Genomic DNA, 24,246 nt, shown 5'->3' with positions numbered 1-24,246 from the left:
TGTCTCTCAATAATAAAGAATTTTAAAAAAACGTTAAAAATAAATACTATGAAGCAAACAAATTGGATGAGATGACAGATTCTTAAGGGAACTGACAATTTATGGTGGGTGGTGAGGGCGGGCCTCTCTGAGGAGGTAACATTTGAGCAGAGACCTGAAAATGAAAGAAAGGGAGCCATAAAAAGAGTATGGAAGAGCATTCAGTCATAGGACCAGCGTGGTCAGGGGCCTAAGGTGGGCGAGAGCCTGAGATGTGAAAATGGCAGGAACCAGTGTGTGGGGAGCAGGTGTGGAATGCGGTGAGGGGAGGATGGGCAGAAGCTGGGCACTATAGGGCCTTAGGCCACTACAATTCCCTGTGGCAGGATACTGTGTTAAGTGTCATGGAGGGACTCAAAAGAAGGGCACGTGGGCCCTGCCCTTGGGATTCTTCAATCCAGTTAGAAAGACAAGGCAAGCAAGAAAAAAAAGAAAAGATGTCTTTCAGCCACTACCCCCATTCTTTGGTGAACATCTTCAATTGTGGTTTTTATTTCTTTCCTTCTTTCCTTTCTGGTGACTTAAAAATCACTCCTCTTTGGTTCTTTAGAAGACGTTGACCCAAATCAGGGGCTGGCTTTTCACTTTCACACCTTGAAACGTTGGAACGTCTGCTTTGTTATCTGGTTAGATTTTTGTTCATGCGATGAAACTCTCATCTACAGTAATTTTAACTGGGTCCAACTAGGTCATGAGGTCCTAGAGCTAATATTTTACATCTGCAGTATTTTTCCCAAGGTTGAAATTTATCCAGGAAATATTACAGCAGGCCTGATATCAGCCAGAGAAATTTAGGCAGCTGAAATGAACCGGTAGAAAACAGAGTTTTCTTTCTTTTTCCAAAATGGCATGGTTGAAATATACCCCAAGAATACAGTGCAGGGTTGTAGTGTATTCAGAGTTGTGCAATTGGCACAACTAATTATAGAACATTTCACAACCCCAAAAAGAGATCCTGTGCCCGCTAGCAGTCATTGTCGGGTCCCTTTCCACAGCCTCCCGGTCCTAGGCAACCATTAATCTACTTTCTGTTTCTATAGATTTGCCTATTCTGAACATGTCATATAAATGGAATCAATGCAGTATGTGGTCTTTTGTGACTGGCTACTTTCGCTTAACATGTTTCAAGGTTCCTCTATATTGTAGTATGTGTCAATACTTCATTCCTTTTTGTTGCTGAATGGTATTCCATTTTATGAATACTACTACATTTTTGTTTTTCAGTTGATGAGTATTTACATTATTTCTACTTTTTAGCTCTAAGAATAACACTGCTACAGACGTTCACCTACGAGTTTTTGTGTGAAGGTAGTTTCCTTTTCTCTTGGGTTTATACCTGGGAGTAGAATTGTTGGGTCATGTGGTAACTCCATGTTTAACATTTGAGGAATTGCCAAGCTATTTTTTTTCAGAGTGGTCACAGCATTTTACATTCCCACTGGCACTATATGAGGCTTCTAATTTCTCCATTTCTCACTGCTCTGATTGTGTCTTTTTGATTAACCTAGTGCATATGAAGAGGTAGCTCATTGTGGCATTAATTTGCTTTTGTAATTATGTTTCTTCTTCTACTTTTTACAAATGCCCAACTCTCCAAAATTATGGTTTCTGAATCATTGTGGTATGAACATGCCAGTGTGAAGGAGGTCACATGGTGGCATGATTATATTGTGAAAGTGGAAATAACAGATGAACAATGAGCTCCATATAGAACCAGAGGCTTCTAAAGTATTTGCCATCCTAGTTTGGGTTTAAGACATTCTTTAAAGATTCTATATTATGGAGAATGCTGTAGTTCTGCCTGAGTATTGCAGTAGATCATTTACAACAGATATCTTCATTTATCTGCTAAATATGATCTAAGTACTTGAGAAACATTCTCTGAATCTTATCTGTCAAGTTTATATTGGTCCAAGTCAGTCTTATTTCTCCTATTTTAGAAAGGACTATCAGGGCGCCTGGGTGGCTCAGTCGGTTAAGCGTCCGACTTCGGCTCAGATCATGATCTCGCAGTCTGTGAGGTCGAGCCCCGCGTCGGGCTCTGTGCTGACAGCTCAGAGCCTGGAGTTTGCTTCAGATTCTGTGTCTCCCTCTCTCTGCCCCTCCCCCACTCATTCTCTCTCTCTCTCTCTCTCTCTCTCTCTTTCTCAAAAATAAATAAACTTAAAAAAAAAAAAAGAAAAAGAAAGGACTATCGGGAGGGAATTGAGTTGCCCAATATTGTATGGTAGGTGAGTGGTGAGGACTTATCTCCTGATCCTTAATGTTAATTTAGAAATTAATAAATCCTCAGAATCAGAAGAGATCTTCAAAATCATACATCTTCTCATAAGATTTCCCACAGTAACGTACATGATTGAGTACTTTTCAATGACATGGATGTTCTCCACTGTATATAGCAATCTCTTCTGTTGTTGGCAATTCTGATATTTCTTTTTCATGCTGAGTCACCTTCTGTCTCCATGTCACTTCCACCCACTGCTCCTTGTTCTGTGCTTTAGAACCATGAAGAGTAAAAGTACTTAATGATGCTCAGTAAATACTTGTTGAATGATTGAAATTATTATCGAAATATTTACAGGAAGTGGTCATATATTGTTTTGATAATTTAAAATAAAAATGGAAAGAGGAAAAAAAAACACTAACCTCTCTCTCTGTACACACACACACACACATACTCACACAACCCCTTCCACCTCATCATTCCAGACTTTTGTTTCCTCTTTCTCTCTCTTCTTTATATAAATTTATTGGTTTTAATATGAATACAGAAGTCATATTTTTATTGTAGAAAATTCATAAACATTCAAGAAGAAAAATCTTATTTATTAAAAAATGTTTTTAATGTTTATTTATTTTGAGAGAGAGAGAGAGAGAGAGAGTGAGCAGGGAGGAACAGAGAGAGAAGGGGAGGGGCAGAGACAGAGGGAGACAGGCTCTGAGCAGGCTCCAGGTTCTGAGCTGTTGGCACACAGCCCGACAGGGGGATTGAACTCACAAACCGTGAGATCATGACCTGAGCTGAAGTCGGCCGCTTAACTGACTGAGCCACCCAGGCATCCCAGAGTTTATTTATTTTTGAGTGACTGAGACAGAGTGTAAGCAGAGAAGGGGCAGAGAGGGAGACACAGAATCTGAAGCAGGTTCCAGGCTCTGAGCTGTCCTCACAGAGCCCTACGCGGGGCTTAAACTCACAAACTGCGAGATCGTGACCTGAGCCGAAGTTGATTGCTTAAACAACTGAACCACTCAGGCACCCCGAATGTAAGATTCTTAATGGCTGTATAGCATCCTGTAATACAGACATGTCATAATATCTTTAAATGTTTTCCTTTTGATAGACATTTAGGTGTTTTCAAATTTATAAAGAGAGTAACATTCTCTCTTTCAGTCTTCTCTTCTGCAAATGAATCGTATCTGTTACCTTAAAACCTCCTTATATGCCTTTTTGCCTCTGGCTTGTTTTACTGTTGGATGTACTCTAAATTGCCAATCTCCCTCTTCAAAAGTGCTTTGCAGAACCGAGCACCTGATCCAAACAGATGATGATGATGATGATGATGATGATGAATGTGGAGTTCAGGTGAACCAGTACATAATTTTGGGCATTGCACTGGTATCCATGTGGACCAAAATGGCAATAGTTTTTCTTGTTTCCTTTTATTGGGCTTCTAGGAACACAGATCTGCCCTGCCTCACATAGCTTAACTGCTGCTCTTTATTTTCAGTGTCCCTGACTATTCCTTTGTGGCCATTTGAATTCTCAGGTCTCTCCATTTCTGCTGCATCGTGGGTGATCTGTCCCCATGCTCTGGCTGGTCACTTTACTTGGTCTGGCAGATCTTCTTTAGCACCAACAATTTGCATCACCTTAAAAATACTCTAGATATAGGTCTAAATGATTAAATGCAAACAGCTTTTCTTAGTTGAAAAGACTTTACTTCCCAATGGATAAAAGTAAGGAAGCTAAGTGATATATGAGGTTTCATAACTCATTTGTCTTCCTCCCATTTTGCAATTCGGGAGCTAATATTGGAGATTAAATAATGGACTTCGTTGACTTCAGTGCACCTGCTGCTGAATGTGTAAATTCATCCTTTCTCATACAGTCAGACATGACTCGCTAAGCAGCTTCCAAAGTAAAAGTGGTGACATGAATAATTCTGCCTGGAAATAAGGTCAACCCTGTTCTCCTGAGATCTGCACTGTGAGCAGGGAGCAAAGAGCTACATAAACCTTGTACCTTGAAGAACTCTGAAGATCTGTCCTCCTCCCTTCCCCCCAATGCCTAAACACCAAGAAATGAAAGACAGGACAAGACATTTAAAAATCTGGGTTTTGTGGAAAGAAAGAGCATAATATATGAAGTAAGGGATGGTTGTGATGAAAAACTATTCTTGCAAAAAGTGGGAATTCTATAGATGCATAAAAAGAAGGATATACAAATAACAAAATCTGTTAACAGATTTTTTATTAATGATTGGATAAATGGTTTTTAAATCTAGATTTTAAAAAATTTTCTGCAATGACCATGTATTACATTATAATAACAACAAAATGAATTAGTGGGTTTATTTCTTGTACTTTGATTAAATTAAAAGGTGCAGATTTTTTTCTTCCTTCTGCTGAATTATTTGGATAAAAAGTAAATTTGGGTGGGAGACTGAACAAAATTACTTCAATGTTTGTTCTAGCCCCTAAGGCTTGATGAAGTTACCATCAAATTCAGTCAGCAAAATAGATCGCAAAGCATGATACAGCACAAATCACAAGTTGTTTAGATTTACAGTTGTGAATAAACTACTCAACCTAGCTGAGGTGAAAAAGCAACATTTTTTTTATAAGGACACAGACAAGGCTGATAGACAGTTGGTTGTACTTATACGGTGATACTGGTTATTTACATTCTAAAATGCTCTGTTTCTGTTGCTCTGAGACCAACCCCCCCCCCCCCCAAGGCCTCCTCACTGCCTCAGCCACCCCGGTTTATTGGTTTATCTGCTGGGGATTTCTCAGGGTTCTGTGCCCCATAACAAAAGAGGTAATAAGGCCTGGAAGGGGAGCAGACTTCGGGACTGGGTAGCAGCCATCTGACCCTGTCTTGCTTTTCTTCACTCTCCCCTTGTTAAATATTTTGAAAGTCACACCTAGGATACATAGAACTCAAGGACAAAGATTCAGCTGGACCTCGGAAGGCACTGGATCCAGGCTCTTAGAAGCTCTCCAGCCTCTTCTGTTTCTTTTCTGTATGTCTGCTCCATCCTCTCTTACTGCCTTCTCTGTCTTTGTATTTATGTGATGGAAATTATGACTTTTAACAGTTCTCAGAATTTTCACTTGATGGGTCTGGCCACTTAGAGGTCTTTCTCCCTTTTTCCTCCTTTCCTTCCAATTTCAAATGTCCAGGGAAGAAAATGAATGGCCAGTCTTCAGTCATGTGCCCACTCCTTTGCCAGACATTCATAACCCTATGAAGAGAGGAGATCATAGTGCCCAAGCAGGCCTTTCTTTTCCCGTTATAAGTACGTGGATGGGGGGGTGGATACTTCCAGATAAATACAGGAATTTTCTAGAGATCAAGGAGTGAGGTATAAAACACAAGATCCCTGGCAAATGACTATTTCTTAACCTTCCCTTGATAGGGGCTTTTTCCAACAATCTCATCTCTTCATAAAAGAGCCTCTGTGGGGTGTCTGGGTGGCTCAGTCGAATAAGAATCCAACTTTGGCTCAGATCATGATCTTGCTGTTTGTGAGTTTGAGCCCCATGACGGCCTCTGTGCTGACAGCTCAGAGCCTGGAGCCTGCTTCAGATTCTGTGTCCCCCTTTTTCTCTGCTCCTTCTCAGCTTGCTCTCTCTCTCTTTCTCTCTCAAAAATAAATAAACATTTAAAAAAAAGAGAGAGCCTCTAGGGGCTCCTGGGTGGCTCAGTTGATTAAGCATCCAACTTTGGCTTAGGTCATGATCTCACGGTTTGTGGGTTCGAGCCCTGCATTGGGCTCTGTGCTGACAGCTTGGAGCCTGGAGCCTGCTTTGGATTCTGTGTCTCCCTCTCTCTCTCTTCCCCTTTGCCCTCTTGTACTCTGTCTTTCTTTCTCTCTCAAAAATAAATAAACATTAAAAAATAATAAAAACTAAAAATAAATTTAAAAAATCTATTTTGGATTTTGCAAGAACCACTGTATTGGTAACAAATTTACTTCTAATGAAATAAGATAAAAATAAATGGGTTATTCTGCTTTGGGGCTTTATGAGTCCATTTTTAAACCATCATTCACTCAGATCAGACCTTTAATAGTCACTTGTCATAAAGTTTCTATTAATTATTTCATATTTTAGTAGATTATATATTTTTTATGAAGTTGGATTGATGGCTTTATTTCATAAACTACCGTTGTTCAAAGCATGTTTTCTCCTACTTCTATTATGATTATAAAATAACATAATAATGCCTCACAAAATTCAAATTACAGAGAAAATATTCACTCATAATCCCATTCCCTATACAACTATGATCATTTTCAATATTAATATATATTTTTATGAAGTTTCACCAGTAGTTATGTTTAGTATTGTATTTCTCTTTTTGCAGTGTTGCTACTTATTATTTTTTATTCATAATTGTCATCTCTAAAATATGAATAAAATCTATTGAGTGAATGAACATACTAAAATAATGGAATAATCTACTTCACTATTTTTGGATATTTAGATTATCTCTTTTTTCTGTAACAAAAGTGTATCCTTTCCCCCTTCCTAAAATTGTGTAGTTCTAGATGGTCCGTGAAATTCTAAGGGCTTGCCGTGCCCATAGCCTGCCTCTGAGGAAAGTAGCCACAGATAATTCTTTCTTCAGAAAGTTGTCATACTGTAGGGGCACCTGGGTGGCTCAGTCGGTTAAGTGTTCGACTTTGGCTCGGGTCATGATCTCACGGTTCATGAGTCTGAGCCCTGCATCATGCTCTGTGCTGACAGCTCAGAGCCTGGAGCCTGCTTTGGATTCTATGCCTCCCTCTCTCTCTGTCCCTCTCCCACTTACGCTCTGTCTCTCTTTCTCTCTTTCAAAAATGAATAAACATAAAAAAAAAAAGTTGTCATACTATAGATACTAGCGGACTGGGGGATCTGTGCCTGGACCAAAAGGCAGATATGTTTAGGCTGGGTATCAGAAAGGCCCATGAAGTGGCTCTGTAAGAGATTCTGCTCAAAAGCATGGCACCATATTGGATGGGGTCAAACTGATCCAATTATCTCCTATATCTTGGTAAGTATAAAGGTGAGATTACACAGAGAAATCAAGATACTCTATATACCCTTTTGGAAAGGGGAAAAGGTTACCAGTATACAAGTTATGATTCACCAAAGCCACTACTATATTCTGAATAACTGAACTGTGTTTCCCATTTGGCATGAGGCATGGTGTACTTGCCAATGTCAGAGGGCTGGGACTCAGGTTCATAGTCCAGCTTCTGATACTGTCATCCTGGACTCATGGAAGTAACCTTCCATTGTCTAATTATTTTTTTATTCTTTTGGATGACTTTCTGGGGATGAATTACCCAAAATGGGAGTAAGGAGTATAAATATTTTTATGGATCTAGATACATATTTTCAAATTACTTGCTGGTAATATTTCTGAGACTTTTTCCATGAATCTTCCACTCTTATTATTCTGTAGTTTCTGAATCATTTCACCCATCTCTATAGCTATAAAGACTCAAGTTTAGGATTCCATTCAGTAAGATTCACCATTATTTTATGAATACGGAAGTATGGTGTTAATTAGGTTGACATGATGCTCTCTCATCACTTAAAATTTTAATTTCATAACTTTAAAAAAGTTCTTTTAGACTTTTGTGCATGTATAAAAAGCAAATGTAAGCACAGTATATTGGTTAATGTATTATTTAACAATTTTTCAGAATCCAAGTCCTCAGAGCTACTTTTTGACTCAAATTCATCTTTGTTTTTCCATCACAATTCTGTCTCTTGTTCTATCATGAATATTGATAAATCAGCATTGCTTAAAAGAATTAGTAATGTCTCTAAGAATTTCCTCAAAGTCGTTGACACCCATTCTGAAAATTTTAATATTGGCCCTTTATGATCTTACCAAAACTTATTAACAGAAAGTCTTTCGACAACAACAGGACTCACATACCTTTCTCAAGTAGTCTTTGTGTTTTGTTGACTGGAATGTCCAGAGGTTACATTTGTCTAGTCCAGCCACCTGGACATGCACAGATGACACATCTGTTGTCTGACAACAATTATAAGATATTATCAATTGTAAGATACATCCTGATTTCAGAGACGTTAACATATATATATATATATATATATGTGACATGGGCTAAAGACTAATTATAGGCAAATCTATAATCCCAGCCCAGACCTCAATATAAAACTGTCCTAGGTTTCTACTTAGATGACTCTTACATATCTCAAATGTGTTTATATTAGTTCCCCATCGATGCTGTAAAAAATCTCCACAAACTTTAGTGGCTTAAGTATTAAGAATGTATTATTTTATAGTTCTGAAGGTCAGGAGTCCAACACGAGTTTCACTTGGCTAAAATCAAGGTTCAGCAGAGCTGTGTTTCATTTAGGAAGTGCTAGGTGAGAAGCTATTTCTTATCTTTTCCAGCCTTTAGAGGCCCCCCACATTCCTTGGCTTGCAGCCCCCTCCATCTTTAAAGCCAGCAATGGCCCATCTTTCTCCCCTCTGCTCTCTCACTTTCCTGCCTCTCTGTTTCACTCAGAAGGACATAGGGTCCACCCAGACCGTCTAGGATACTCTCATCTCAAAATCTTCAATCACATCTGCACAGTCCCTTTTCCATGAAAGGTAACATGTTCACAGGTTCTGGGAATTAGGATATAGACTCCTTCGGGTGGGGCATTATTTTACCCACCACAGGGTCCAAACTAAACTCAGAATATTCCTCCCTGATCAAGTTTGCCCCTCCTCCAATCTTTTCTTCCTCAGTGATTTAAACCACAGGCTGTCAGTTGCCCAGACCAGAAGCCCGGATGTCATCCTAGAATCCTCCCTCTTACTCAGTTCCCACATCCAATCCATTCTTCTTCCTGGAAAGCTTGTAAGTCCACTGAGTCCTACCTGTGTGGTCACTGCCCCGGGCCAGATGCTCCTCCTCATCTCTTACCTGTTTGGCTGCTGAGGCCTCCCAACCAGTCTCTCTGTCACCAGAAACGATAGACCTCAAAACACACCAGCGTGACATTCATGAGCCTCAGTGTTGCGTCCACTTTAGCATATGCAGCCGGGGAGAAGATGCACACGTAGTAAAATGCTGAAGGCATACATTTGGGTAGCACTTTACAAAACACTTTGACATTCTTACCAGAGTTCCTCACTTCTTCAGCCACGTGAGTCAGGTACCATTCTCCTTGTCAGTGAAGTTAAATGACTTAGACTCAGGTTTCAAACAAAGTTGCATTGCTTTCTCCTACATTGTCACCTCCTCACCCTGCTCGCTGTCATTTCAAATTCCACACGTTCAAAGACAATTCCTCCTCTGACTTCCCAGGTTCTGTCATTGAACCCCCTACCCCAATGCTCACCCACCTTCAGATTTACCCTTGACCTATTCCATCCTTATCCCACATCTAGCCAGACACCAAGACTGGTTGAAATTTCTTTTGAATTATCTCTTGCCTCTGTCCCCATTGCCTCCACTGTAGTCAGAATGTCCTGTTTTCCCTCACTGCTAAGTCAATTCGGCTGCCTTGTTTCTAGTTTTCCTTCATCCCATGTATCACTGCCAGAAATAGAATCTGAAAACACCATTTTATAATGTCACTCCCTGGGTCAAAATCCCTCAGGGGCTCCTTATTTTCTATTGCACTGACCACAAGCCCCGCTGTAATTGGACCCCTACCAGTCAAGTTTACATAATTACCACGGTATTCCAAACCCCTGTTGCAGACAGGCTGACCACCTCCCGGGCCATACTGTTTTTTCTCACCATGCATTCACCCCTGTCAACGCCTCACGCAGAATGTCTATTCTTCTCCTTTTGCCTTTCCAAACCTTGTTCCCCTTTAACACCTGACTCAGTTTACCTCACCCCTGAAGCCTTCACTCATTAACCATCCTCCGAGATCATGCTCCTTTCTAACTTACAGAGTGTGATTAGGACTTTGTAGTCAAATGCCTCCTGTCGTACATGGTGTCTCATGCACATCAGTCTTGTCTCCAACCAAACTGCAACCAACTTGAGAGCAAGGCCTGAGTTTTCTGTTTTCTTACAGATTCCTTTAATTATCCCCAAATCGGAATTCATCTCCAGTTTGGGAATAATTTATTAGTTCAATTACTTTTAATATTTCTTTAAAAAAATTTTTTTTTAACGTTTATTTATTTTTGAGACAGAGAGAGACAGAGCATGAACGGGGGAGGGTCAGAGAGAGGGAGACACAGAATCTGAAACAGGCTCCAGGCTCTGAGCTGTCAGCACAGAGCCTGATGCGGGGCTCGAACTCACGGACCGTGAGATCATGACCTGAGCCGAAGTTGGCCGCTTAACTGACTGAGCCACCCAGGTGCCCCATACTTTTAATATTTCAAACGAAGTCTACCTGACAGCTCAAGGATTTATATTGATTGATGGATAACTGATAATAGCTGAAAATCCCAACTGAATCATCTTCAGTTCTTGAAGAGGGACAGAGTATAAATAACTAACATAAACTAAACACAACCATCATGATAGTTGATTCGCAGACTATTCAGTGAGGTCTTTCTTGGGTGTCAAGTGCTATAGGAGACTCTAAAGTTGGAGAAGATGGAAACGATTGAAAGAGGGTCTGACCCACTCCCCCAATCACAGGGAATGTAGCAAGTTTAGGAAGGGTAGTGTGCAGAGCATAGTCTAATGATCAAATCAATATGGGCATAAAATGAAGTCAGCATATGAGAACAGTGTTCAAGTAAGATCTTCTGATCCAGAGATGAGTGGTTAGTTTACAAAGTGATTGAGTTGTTACTCTGAAGACGTCACAGCACTGTTCTACAAGCAGTAACACCACCACCAAAACCAACAGGAAAGCAGGCAACTCTATAACCAGAGTACCCAAGTGAGAGCGCATCCACTCTGAGAAGGCTGACCCCGTCAAGATTTCTCTCTACATGTGATCATTTTACTAGCTTTGAAGCTCAGTTTTGCAATCCAGTCAAGTGAGGATTGTTCAGGTCTTTACAGTGAGAAGAGACAACTTTCTTATTATCCAGTGATTTTCAAGGCACTGCTTAGAAAGCAGCAGAACTCCTTCCTCCACAACACACACACACACACACACACACACACACACACACACTCGCACACACACACTACATGTCAAAGTCATTAGCTATTTGTACCCTAGATGTGGAAGAAGGAATTCCCCAGATGATTTTTAAATTCTGGGGCAATTACTACATACCGTTTCGAGAGCCAGAAGTAAGAATCAATCTGCCAAGCAACTATTAGGAATGGAATTGCTTCTGCTTCAAAGTATATGCTGGATTAACTTCTAAAGTAGTTAATTACTTTTCAGATCATGCTGTGGTGTCACACAGCCTGAAGGGAAAAATGCTGCCACCCAGGCTAAGGAGGTGGGAAAGAGGGAAGGTCACGATTTCTGTTATCTTGTAGACTGTGTCTAATGGGACTAGCTTAAGAGCCAAAGAATCAAAAAGCATTTTTTTTTGTTTTAGCCAAAATAATATTAAATAACATTTATTTTTCTTTAAATAAATTAGTTGTTGAAGTGAATCAACTGCTGGTTGTTTGGTTATTAGAAAGATTTTACCTAAATTGAAGCTGCTTGTCAAAGACTCAGTAAGTAGCCGAATGTTTGGGTTGAATTACTTTCAGATCCCTTTCTGCTTTGATAATGGACTAAATTTTCCGAGCCAAAGATGGCAAGAGTACAGAGTCCCAAACTTCATTTCACTTCCAAAGTACCTGATGAGAGATGAAGAAAACACTGGCCTAAATGAAAAGATTGGGAGCACAGATGGCACATGATATGTCTGTACTGCTGTTTTACCCCTTTCAGACCCAAGACCATCTTCATTTCTCATGGCACTCTTAACTCCCACCGACTCTGCTCCTGGCTTCAGCATCCTGCCCAACAGAGTGCTTTGGGAGACCACTACTAGTCAACTGGACTGGACCTGGAGATGAAACCTATTTGCAATACCTGATTTAGCAAGAATATAAGCTCAGGATGGAAAAGCTCTAGAAATAGACACGCATTCTCAGAGCTTGTCAATGTCTGCCAAACCTAGGGGAAAGAACCTCTTTGGTTCTTTGAACCTGTGTGGTTGATCGACATTCTGATGGATTTCAGTCTCAGGATACCTTATCAAAATATTAAAGTCGAAGAGGCCAAAGTAATCCTGTTCTATGTGCTCCCTCAGGAAACTGCATCAGACATGAACAGCGCCAAGCTGAGCCCTGGGCTTCCTGCTCCTGTGTTCTTTCACCGTCTCATGCTGCCCATCTCCTGACCAGGTGCTGGGCCCAACAGATCCTTAGTGTCTTGCTTATATTGTATGTGCATTTACCTATGGACTTGTATTGATTATTGTATGAAATAATGCTATATGAAAGATGATTCATTAGTAAACTAGCAATTTTATCAATTTGTAAAATTCTCATCACAGCTTACTGCAGAGGTTAACTTGATGGTCAAAAACTACACAACCTGGATGTCTGCTGATTTTTAAATACCAGGAAGTTTAGCATCTACTCCTAATGTGGATGGAAAGAAATGGAACCAGATCTCACAGTGAAGATAGCAGTTTATATAAATTCAAAACATAAGAGAGATTATTAAATGATCTATAACAGCTTCCCAGGATTTCAGCATTTCCTATGCTTACTTAAATTTTTAACTAAAAAGAAAGGCTCAGTAGTGTTTTGTTTTTTTATTTTAAGTGTTCAGAAGAATAATATTTAAGGTTCTTTGTAGGACCCACAGAGGAGACAGAACACAGACCTCTTCTGCTCAGGTTTCTCTTTCACTAAGAAAATGGTCCTGGCCTTGCCATTGACCTCTTCCCTTTTTGCCAGGCTACCTAGTTTGACTTTTCCATTTTATGCCAAAAGCAAATAAGGGATAAATAAGGGGTCTATGTAAATAAGGGGTCTACTACTTTAAACCAGCAGTTCTCAACCTTAGCTGCACATTAAAATATCTGCTTTTAACAGTCCTGGCCCAGACCAATTGAACCAGAATCTCTAAGGCTGGTCCCCAGGCATTGCTAGTTTTTAAAGCTCCCCAGTGTTTCCAGTGTGTAGTCAAGTTTACCAAACACTGACTTGAACCAAAAGAATGAAATGTTACTGCAAGAGCATCATAAATCAGATGAAGGCCAGGCCCCAGATGCAGTTCTGACAGCATCAGAGCCACACCCCACATTGTCTTTGCTGTTCCTGGTGCATAGCACTGTAAAGTTAGCATCCTTCTGCAGAGTGTAAGGAAATCAGGGAGCAGTCCCAGGCTGAGGCAACAGATAGATGGATCCCAGTGTTCTGGAGCCAGCAAATTTTACCTTGCAAGGTGCACATGTGAACATCTCTTCTCATATTCCTAGCTTGAAATCAGCCATAGTGAGAGTATTTACACCATGGAAATTGGCAAACCCTACCAGCTGGGGCTTGTTTTTCCTTAGGGAGCCAGTGTGAAACATTTATCAATACCAAATTGTATAGATCTCTAGTCTCTGACCCTAGTCAACCCTGAGAAAGGGAAACTTAAAGGCACCCTTGGCTCATTAGCAAGTCTGAGCTTATAATATTATTGCTTCTTTAATTATTTGCTAATAAAGAGGGGGAGTAAAGTCAAATAGCAAGAATAATTAGGAGTTTGCTACTACCGCTATGATCCTGGTAGCTTCCCAGGTAACTAGGAAGGATAACAAGAATTTAATATGGCCCAATACATCCCTTTTCCTTATCACTTTTGTCTAGGTGTCTGTCATGACTTTAGGCAGAAAACCAAGATAGAGGAAAGGTGGATAGTTATCATAGTAGTTAAGTTATAGTTTAAACTGCTCTAACACAGAGACTCCAAATCACAGGGAGTTAGGCAAGAAAGAAAATGTTAACTGTCTTGGAAATTTCCAGAGGTAAATGGTTCAAGGCTGTTATGGGAGCTTTCACCTCTGACAGCTCCCAGCTCCTGTCATCACATCTGCGTACCACCTAATCAGGAGGGGAGAAGGAGTAAGGGGAGCACATACCTTTCCCAGTTAAAGACACAACCAGAATGAGTTACATCACTTCCACTCATACCCACTGGCCAGAACTGTGTCTTAATGGCTGCGCCTAACTGTAAAGGAGGCTGGGAAATGTAGTCTTGACTAGGCAATGTGCCCAGCTAAACATCAGAAAATTTACTATTAAGAGAAGGAGAGGGTGACTATTAATGGATAAGTGGGAGACTTTGCCACACCATCCTACTCATTTAAATGCAAGTTTGTGTGTTATTGTCATGGCTGGAGGTAGAGACTTCGTAGGACAGTACTTTAAAACATTTTACAGGCTACAATATCTTCTAAAGGTTTTTGAGTCCTGACTCTCCCGGGAGTTTCCTATGTTAATAGAAAACATCATCTCTGGAAATTCACCAGAGAACTTTTAGAGTTTATTTCAATGTGCACATGGGGAAATATTGTGTATTATAAAACTTGGTTATAGACTTTCCCATGTAGCATTTTACTTGATGAATTTGGGACCCAAATAAGTCTTTCAAAGACCATTTTATTAGGACTTAGGAAAACACACGGGATGTCTTTACAATCACAAACTACAAAACTGTAGGCCATAAATATGCTCAGTGTAAATAAATTGGAATTAATGTAATTTCCTGTCTTGCCCTCTCCAATCCGCTTTACATCATACTAAAGTCTTTCTTTAAAAATCATTTCTGTCGTAGCACTCTTCTGTTTAGACACCTTAGTGCCTGTGTTTTAAAGTCAAAATATTTTTGCTTGCTGTTGTGGGGCTCCATGTGGGTGTGCTGGAGTCCTAACCAAACATGTATGACAGAAAAGAGAGGACTGATCAGGTTCTTAGGAGACTTGGATTCTAGGTCTAGTTCCCCCACTATCTAGGTGGGTGACATTGGACACACCCACACTCTGACTCTGGGTAGAGCTGACCCTGAAGCTAAGATTCAGGACTGCCTAGACCAGCAAGAAAAAGAGCCTTCTTTAAAGTAGTTGCAGAAATCAGCTCCTCACATTATTCTCAATGATTCCTGCCTTCTGGTGTCCACCCCCTTGTCTAATCCCTTCACCTGGAGTGTGGGCTGTACCTGATGACTTGCTTCTAACAAAACACAGCAAAGGGATGGCGTGTCACTTCTGAGAATAGATTACAAAAGAGCAGGCTCTTTGCTCCCATTTTTTCTTTGGTTTTTCTTGCTTTCTCTCTGATGAAACAAGAGGCCGTGTTGATCTGCTCTGTGTAGAGGCCCATGTGGCAAGGAATGGAGAGCGGCCACTAGCCAGCTGCCTTGTTGTGAGTAACACCCTTGCATGGCAAGGAATTGATGCTTCTGGTCAACAGTCAGCCAGGACCTGAGACCTGCCCACAGCTGTAGGAGGGGGCTTGGGAGAACATCTCCCCTTGGTCGAGCTTCGAGATGACTACAGTCTTGTCTGACAACCTGATTGCAGCCTCTTGAGCGACTCTGAGCCAAGGAACCCAACTAAGCTGTTACCTGGTTCCAGATCCTCAGAAACTTGTGATAATGACTATGTTGATATTTTAAGCCACAAAGTTTTGGGATGATTTGTTATGCAGCAATAGATAGTAATACTGAAGACCCAAAATCATCTGAAAATGTAGGGGAATTAGGAAAACGTTATTTAGAAATTAAACCTATTAAAACAATTTAATTTTCAAAATCATGTGCATAGTAAAAGTAAATAAAAAATTAAATAAATAACACCAGTAAGTCTTGGTCTAGTAACTAAGATATTCTCAAACTTTGACCTTCAAAGAAACATGTTTGATCTTCCAGAGAATGAGGGTTGTTCTGGCACAATACAAAAATACTGTCTCCTCGAGAATTGGGAAGTAAAATATCTGAGGCAAACATTGTTATATAGGCCAAAATTTAAAGGCTTCAACCAATTTTCTGTAACTGTGATGAAAAAGAAGAGGAACCTCATTTTTATGAATATTATAGAGCTATACTGTCCAATACAGAATCCACTAGCCACATGTGATTATTCATAGATAAGTTAAAATTTATAACTGAATAAAATGTAAAATTCAGTTCCTCAGTCGTACTAGCCACATTTCTAGTGCTCAAAAGCCTCCATAGACAGTGGCCACAAAATCGGACAGTGCCAATATAGAACATTTCCAAATCGCAGAAGATTCTATTGGCCAGTCCTACTGTAAAGTGTTTTCATGATTCCTAATACCAATGCTTATGAAGTTTGTTTCACTGTTCTCTGTGAACAGTTAAACTCTAATTCTCTGTTAACAGGACAGTTAAACCAGTGTAAAATGTCCAGTGTTCCTGGCTACTCTGGAGGTATCAGCAGCTCAGCCAAACTGAAGGTATTCTGAACACATTGCAGAGCATCTAAACTGAGTGGGGAGAATTTATATTCTAAAAAACATTGGAACACTGGGACCATAAAGGACTACCAAAGACTCAGTCTTAAGGTGAGCCAGTGGGAATCACCACTTCTGATACCAGCTCCCAAACATAGGCCAACTCATATTATCAATCAGGGCTTTACTTTCCATATTTATCAAATGAGAGCAAAGGGCCAATGATCTCTCAAGTTCCTTCAAGCTTTAAAACTCAATAACTATATATATTGCTCTAATGAAAAAGCTGTCACCTGTGCAAATTATTTGGTGACTCACAGATGCAGGTTAGGAGTCCTACACCTGGTGTAAAACTGCCTCCTTGGGGCACCTGGGTGACTCAGTCTGTTAAGCGTCTGACTCTTAATCTCGCCTCAAGTCATGATCTCATGGTTCATGAGTTCGAGCCCCGTGTCGAGCTCTGTGCTGACAGTGTGGAGCCTGCTCGGGATTCCCTTCCCCTCTCTCTCTACCCCTGCCTGACTTGTACTTACACTCTTACTCTCTCAAAATGAATAAACTTAAAAAAACAAAAAACCACCTCCTTCAGGTTTCCTCCAACATCTGGTCTCCTTTCTTCTTCCTGGATGATATCAGAGCCCAGAAAGAAGAAGCGGGGAGGGAGTATGATTGCACCTTGGGAGTTCAGCCACCTTCCTCTAAAGATCAGGCCATTCCTAACTCCTAGGCACCTTGTATATCCCTCGGTGGGTCCCGTAGGGCTGTGGGAATTTCTTTCACATCATGTGACTGCCACAGGGAGGCAGGACTGGTGGTCTCTCAGTGCTTTCTCTTTCTAAGGATATTTCACCACCATTTCCACTGCCCCGGGGTTACTTCATGTTGTGGGCTAAGATGCTTGAGGTTTTCCTGAGCTACTGTGTCCTGGAAGGCAAGAAATAAGTCCTTGTGATTTGGATTCTCTTAAATTTATCTGTTCATTCCAAGTACTTCCTACTTCCTTTGGGCTCTTGGATCTTAAGGTTTGCCTGGGGGTGGGGGGTGGAAGAGGGAGCTCCCACACTGACAGATGACCTCTTGCCCTTCACCTCACTGCTACTTCATGTTTAACCCCAATGGGTTTCCACCTTACCCTGCCTCCCTACACTGTTTAGCAAACTTTTTCCTCTCAGGCCCTTAAAGAATTCTGAAAAACTTCCATATTTTTATGTTGACATCTGAACATTTTTATCTCCATTTAATAGTTACAAAAGATGTTGTCTCTGATGTATTTTCTGTTGTATGTATGCTCTAAATATATTTTTGTTAAAACCTTAGGTTTTGCTCATTCAACGTATGGAAAATAACCACACAGAACCCAACCGGCAAAGTCAGTTTTTGTTATCTATCCAGTCAGCCAAATCCGCCATGCTTTCTGTCAGGACAAGTCTAGATTTTATTTCTCAGTTTAAGTCAGTGTTTCAGTGTAAGTCCTCATGACAACCACATCACTTCTGAATTCTAATATGTAAAAACAAAGATAAATAGATGAGGCACTTAGCCGCCATGCATGACGATGCAGCCTGAATGAAATGAGGCCCCCATGGCCCTCAGTATTTTCCTGGGAGCTCACCGGGTACTGCTCCCAGAGATCCCTTCCTTGGTGGCATGCATTCTCCAAATGTCCAGTCATTTGGTGACCCAGAGGTTGTGGTACCCTTGGGATTCTGGATAATGAGAGGTATCATGTTCTTTTGTAAAGAAGGAGAATACTTGGAAAAAGCAGGTTAATCTACAAATTCTAAAAGAGGGTTAATTTTAGGAAATAATGCACATGGAAGTGGACCGTTTGGAAAACAGTTCCCTTAAAATTCCCAGTGACCATACATCCCTTAGCAAATCTTCGTGCACTCCCAGAGATACACACATACCAGTGTGAAGACCGAAGCCGTGTGAAGTTCTGTGCTCAGACCCCTGAGCTTTGTTCTTTAAACACTGAAAAAGAAAACTTTTTGAATCAGGCAAAACCCTTTTTTCTCTTAACAAAGCCTGGAATTATCTTGCTGTGAACTTAAGAAATTTAGTTTGACACTCTAAGCTGAGTAATGACTTTGTTCTACTTAAGTATTCAGCCTTTCCCTGAAGTAGTCAAACCCATTGATTCAATGAGTGAGGGGGTCATAGGACAGCACCACTTATGAGGAATGAAAATTACTTTGGTTTAATATTTCAAGGGCATCATCTTTCCTTTATCTTTCATTTGGAACAGAGCTTAAATGGACTGAGTTGTTCCAGAGCAGAGCCAAAGGCACGGAGGCAGACGCAGATTTGGAGCTGCTCTGAGGCAGATGCCAAGTTGTGAAGCAGTGGGAGGGGCTGCCCCACGTAACCCCCACGCCACTGGGGCCTCTGCCTGTGGAACCCAAGCAAGATGGACTTGCCCTCCTCCCTCGGCTTGTACCAGGTGAGAGTCCAGACCTGTGAGCAAGAGTTTGGCGAGTTCTTGTCATATGGTTAATGCTGACTCTGGGTACCTGCCGTCAGTTGTGCTGTCTGTTTCGCAGCGTCTCACTCGAGGTTTAAAGTCACCCACAACTTTAATTTTCACTAAAAAATTAGAGTGGGTGGAAGTAAAGCAGAAAAGACAGGATCTGTTAACATCATGGGGGAAAAACCCCGAACAAGCCAAGTAACATTCTCATGGCACACTAGGTAGAAAGACCTCCCGCCAGCCCCTCTCAGAGATGGCTGCAATGGTCCCAGCCTCTCTCCAACTTGTGATATGCCCTCTCTCCTCATCTTTCTCTGCAAAGCTTTCCTCCATCCCCATCAGGAGAACACAAATTATTCTTGTCTCATACAGAGTGCTTGAGCATGGGGATACCCATGGTTTTGGGGGCTTACCACACCCTAGTACCCCACAGTATTCTGCATTTCTCCCAACTCTATTCCCATCCCAGATGGAATTCTGCTGTCATCAGAATTATCGTGTTATACTTGGAAAGTAGTGAGTTTCCCATTCATTAAGTCTGGGTGAGGGTCTGACAGAATCATGCAGAAGGGATTCCAGCCCTGGCAGTAAAAAGTTGGGGAAGTTGAATTAGGGAATACTTTACTGTTCCTTCCACATCAAAACTCTTGGATTCTACCCTTGAACTTGAGATATTTTTAAATGAAAATAATATTACTATTGGTTCTAATGATGGAAGTGATAAGTGCACACTGTTTTAAAAAAACCAGATAATACAAACATAGAAATTGAAAGAATTTACCCATATTTCCTTTACCCAGAGAAAAGCACTGCCATTTACATGTTGGCGTACATCATTTCAAATTCCAGATTTATACAGTATTATTTATTTACTTACTTTATAAAGATGGATTGAAACCCACCACTTCATAACCTGTTTTTTCCCCAGTGAATATAGCTCCACATCAACAGTTATAAACCCACATCATTAAAAAAAATTTTTTTTTCTTTAATGTTCATTTATTTTTGAGAGAGAGAGACAGAGCGTGAGCAGGGGATAGGGGGGTCAGAGAGAGAGGGAGACACGGAATCCGAAGCAGGCATCGGGCTCTGACGTGGGGCTTGAACTCACAAACTGTGAATTCATGACCTGAGTCGAAGTTGGCCGCTCAACCAACTGAGCCACCCAGGTGCCCCTAAGCCCACATCATTTTTAATAGCTACCTGGATTTCTGCGGCATACTTAACCAACACCCTATTGTTGGACATTTAGGTTGTTTCCAGTTTTTAGATCATGCAGCAATAAGGGCTCTAGCACATAGCTCTTATGAAGACAGTTTCTAAAGTTTCCCTTGCCTGAAAACTTTTGAAATTAACCACTCTACCACACATTTTATGCTTACGGGAGTCTAATTTTCTTCACTTTCTTAAATTCTTTAAGATGCTGTTGTAAAGCCATTTTAGAAAATGAAAATGTTATCAAAACAATACTATGTTGTTGCATCATTAGGTAAAGGCAGCTCTTTAAAAATTTAAAAAAAGGCTTTATTTGCATATGCTCCAATGTAATATACCATGTTAGAAAATATTTCCTGTAATTATTATTGGTAAACCTCATAAGGATAATTTTTATCAATTTGCAACTCATTCTATCACTCCAGGAAAAGTTGGAATAATCTCAATCTCCTACAGGGAAATCCAATTTACATGAAGTTATATGTCCATAAAGAAACAGCTGGACTATGATCCAAATGACTGTAATGAAGCTGATGATATTTAACAGTAAAGTTTTCTGTAATTAAATTGAAGGGAGCTCCAAAAATTCTATCTAGAAAAAATTCTCAGATGCCCTCAAATCTAATGGCAGAGTTTCCTCTGCAAAGAGAATTTTTTCTGTTAATGTTTCGGGGTTGATTAATCTGAGTTTGTGTATGACCTGGTGACTATATTAGTTAGATGTACCTTTCCGGTTCCAAGTACCAGAAATCAGTTCAGGCTAACTTAAGCTAAAATGAGAAATATGTTATGGGAATACCGAGGTGTCGTGTCAATGGAGTCTTGGGGAGGTTCTGACACAAAGACCTGGAAAGTTGGGTGGCTGCTTTGGCTGGGAGTCAGCAGTACCAACCGGCTCCTTGTCTTTGCCTGTGCACCGGCCTCTCCTGAGTCTGTTGCCCCACAACTCAACCTCACTTATCCTTTACATGTCCAGCTCTCTCAAGAAGGAAAGTCAGCTTATTTTTGCCCTCTGCCTCCCAATTCCAAATCTATAGAAAAAGGATCTATAGAACGGGGATCAGATGACTCCCCATTCCTCAACTAGCTGTGGCCCGGAGGCCAGAGCACATCCCACAAGATGGCTACGGGGGAGGCAGCGGCTGGAGTGGTCACTGTGAGTTGGGAAAATGCTCTGAAGAGGTCCCTCTGAGCATGAAGCTTGAGAGAGAGGTGAGCCCCAGAGATAGTCAAACACCATTAGATTGTAGGAGTTGATTATAAACATGGGAATAGATGAAATGGTTTAGTTAATTTTTAATTGTGTGGAGTAAGGAGGGAAGGACAAGCACAGAATCCTGAAGAATATGACTTGAAAGCTGAACAAAGGAAAGGGAACCATTTCTCCCAAACTAAACCTGACTTGTCAGTGAAGAGAACTCCAGGAATGTGTCAAGAGCTGCCAAAGGCATTTGCTTTTCATTTCTGGAATTTAACAAGTTCACTGCTTGTTTCCCTCAAGGGATTTTCTAGATCCTTTGTCTGCTTCCCTTTCCACCTGGTGTGGGTTTTATAAATTTTCCACCTTGATCAGTAATGACTCAGTTGTGCTTTTTGTTCTGGTATTTCTCCACACAGGGATGAATCCAGGTTTGAATGGGACCTTGAAGTTTACACAATAGTGGAGGCCATTTTAAGAAAAGAAAATACAAAATTATAAATATAAAATAATACACAGAAGTATTTATTTAGGGGCACCTGGCTGGCTTAGGGGGAGAGTACTACTCTTGGTCTTGGGGATGTGGGTTTGAGCCCCACGTTGGGTGTAGAGATTACTTAAAAATAAAATCTTAAAAAAATACATTTATCTAGTATGAAAAGAGAAATGACAATAATTACAAATTTTTTAATGTTGACAAATGCCACAGTATCACAAAATCTAGAAATTCACATAGTTTTAAAACATGAACTCCATTAAGGGGCGCCTGTGTGGCTCAGTCAGTTAAGCGACGGACTTTGACTCAGGTCATGATCTCACAGTTCGAGGGTTCAAGCCCCACATCAGGGTCTGTGCTGACAGCTCAGAGCCTGGAGCCTGCTTTGCATTCTGTGTCTCCCTCTTTCTCTCTCTCTGCTCCTCCCCCACATATGCTGTCTCTGTCTTTCAAAAATAAATAAGATGTTAAAAAAAAAAATTAACTCCACAAAGTACCTCTAAAATACTTTTCCCCTAAATTTGTGACTTCATAGTTTTAATCAACGGTTCATATGGTAATGATTTTGCAATATCACTTCTTGTAAAGTAAATAGAAAGGTAATTTTCTCTTTCTTCTAGCATAGTTGTTTAAACTTTTAAAAATTGATAGTTTAGAACGGTTTCTTTGAGCCTCACAACCATTACTGATGATATGTCATGCAAATATTTAAGATTATTGTCAAATCTGGGAAAACCGTCAGCCTTCTTTTCCTCTTTGAGCTGTAAAATTTGGAAGAGTTTTCCATAGACTGGCTTCTGGCTCCATACATTTCAAACCTGCTTCTCCACTAAATGCATGCATCCAGCGCTGAGCTCTGTGGGGGCATTTATATTTCAGTAGAGCTCTGGCTCTGGACTTTGTGTGAGGACACCTCGCACAGGAGTTGTCAAGAGCTCAGTGTGGAGGCTGGTCTTGAACAGGCTACTCACCGGGGTGGGAGAGAGACAGGTGAGTGCATGTCTTAAGGTTGGAGAATCTGAAGAGGAGATGGCAGGAAGTTGAGGGAGTTTGTGGTAATGGCTTCAGATTTTACTTAGTAAAAGTATTTATTTTGAGAGAGAGAGTGTGCGCATGAACATGAGTGGGGGAGGGGCAGAGAGAGAGGAACAGTGAAATCACGACCTGAGCCAAGATCAAGAGTCAGATGCTTAAGGGAGTCACCTGGGCCCCCAAGTTCAGATTTCACCATGAGACAAAGGTGGCTGCGAGAGAAAGACGTTACGGATAGGGTTGCCAGATTCCAGCAAATCAAAATATAGGACATATTAAATATGGCAAGGGACATACTTACACTAAAAATTATTCATTGCCTATCTGCAATTCAAATTGAACTGGGCATTATGTATTTTATCTCACAATTCTAGGTGGGCCTTTTAAGAGAAAAGTGAGGCTCTGGAATCGTCACTGAGAGACTGAGATTGCTAACCAAGGATTAGTACAATGAGGGCCCGATTAGAATTAGACACCAGAAACCTCATGATGGTGGTGGTGGGATATTTCTCTAACGGAGCCCAGAGGCTCAGGTGCATTGGCATTCACGCAGCCTAGGATTACAGAAACAAGGTTTAAAATATATGATAAAAGATGGAATTCAGCTAGGTTTCTCATCTTTTTATGCTTACTATTTGTGCTTTCAATAAAACCAAGGCAGCAGAAATTTTAAAAAGAAAGATGTACTGATTATGGATTGGAATCCAAATCACAGAATATGTTAACATAAGAATATTTTATTCTCCACTTCCCAAACATGCCATAATATATTCACCCAAAGCAATAAATCCCAAGCTGCACGAGCAAATTATAAACAAATGATAGAAGCTGAAGTTTCCTCTCAAAAGAGGCTAAGGAACAGATAATTTAGAAAGAACAGATTTTATTGGAACGTCAATAGTTTTCATGACACAGATACTTAAACTACTCGTTTTCAGCATTCCCATATAAAGAAAATTATAAAAGGTTTTTTGGGTTTTTTTAAAGAAAAGATAATTTGACAGATGGAGTCTTTTTATGGGATCAGTAGAAGTGATAAAATTGAATAAATTACCAAGATTTTATCTCCATTTCTGTAATTCTCCCTAAAGATTTAGAGGTGGCAGATTGAATCAACTGGGAAATAAATTTGCATGTTTATAACATGTCTAAAACAGGAATTTAAGACAAAAACTTCTCACTTGTTTTCAAGAGTGGTTTGTCTTGAGGA

At 40.5% G+C, this 24,246-nt stretch overlaps 1 long non-coding RNA gene across 1 annotated transcript in view; it reads left to right on the top strand.

Annotated features, from left to right (window-relative positions):
* LOC123583536 overlaps window positions 1–20,149 on the top strand; it is a 53,651-nt gene extending 33,502 nt beyond the window's left edge. The window contains exons 4-6 of the long non-coding RNA XR_006704928.1: window positions 12,467–12,560; window positions 16,555–16,736; window positions 18,874–20,149. This is a non-coding gene — a long non-coding RNA (uncharacterized LOC123583536). The remainder of the gene's footprint in view (window positions 1–12,466; window positions 12,561–16,554; window positions 16,737–18,873) is intronic.
* The last annotated feature ends 4,097 nt before the right edge of the window (window positions 20,150–24,246 follow it).

This window comes from Leopardus geoffroyi, chromosome B3, assembly GCF_018350155.1.
Source record: "Leopardus geoffroyi isolate Oge1 chromosome B3, O.geoffroyi_Oge1_pat1.0, whole genome shotgun sequence".
NCBI classification, from domain to species: domain Eukaryota; kingdom Metazoa; phylum Chordata; class Mammalia; order Carnivora; family Felidae; genus Leopardus; species Leopardus geoffroyi.
Note: the sequence above shows the minus strand (reverse complement) of the source record. Positions and strands in the feature narration are given on the sequence as shown.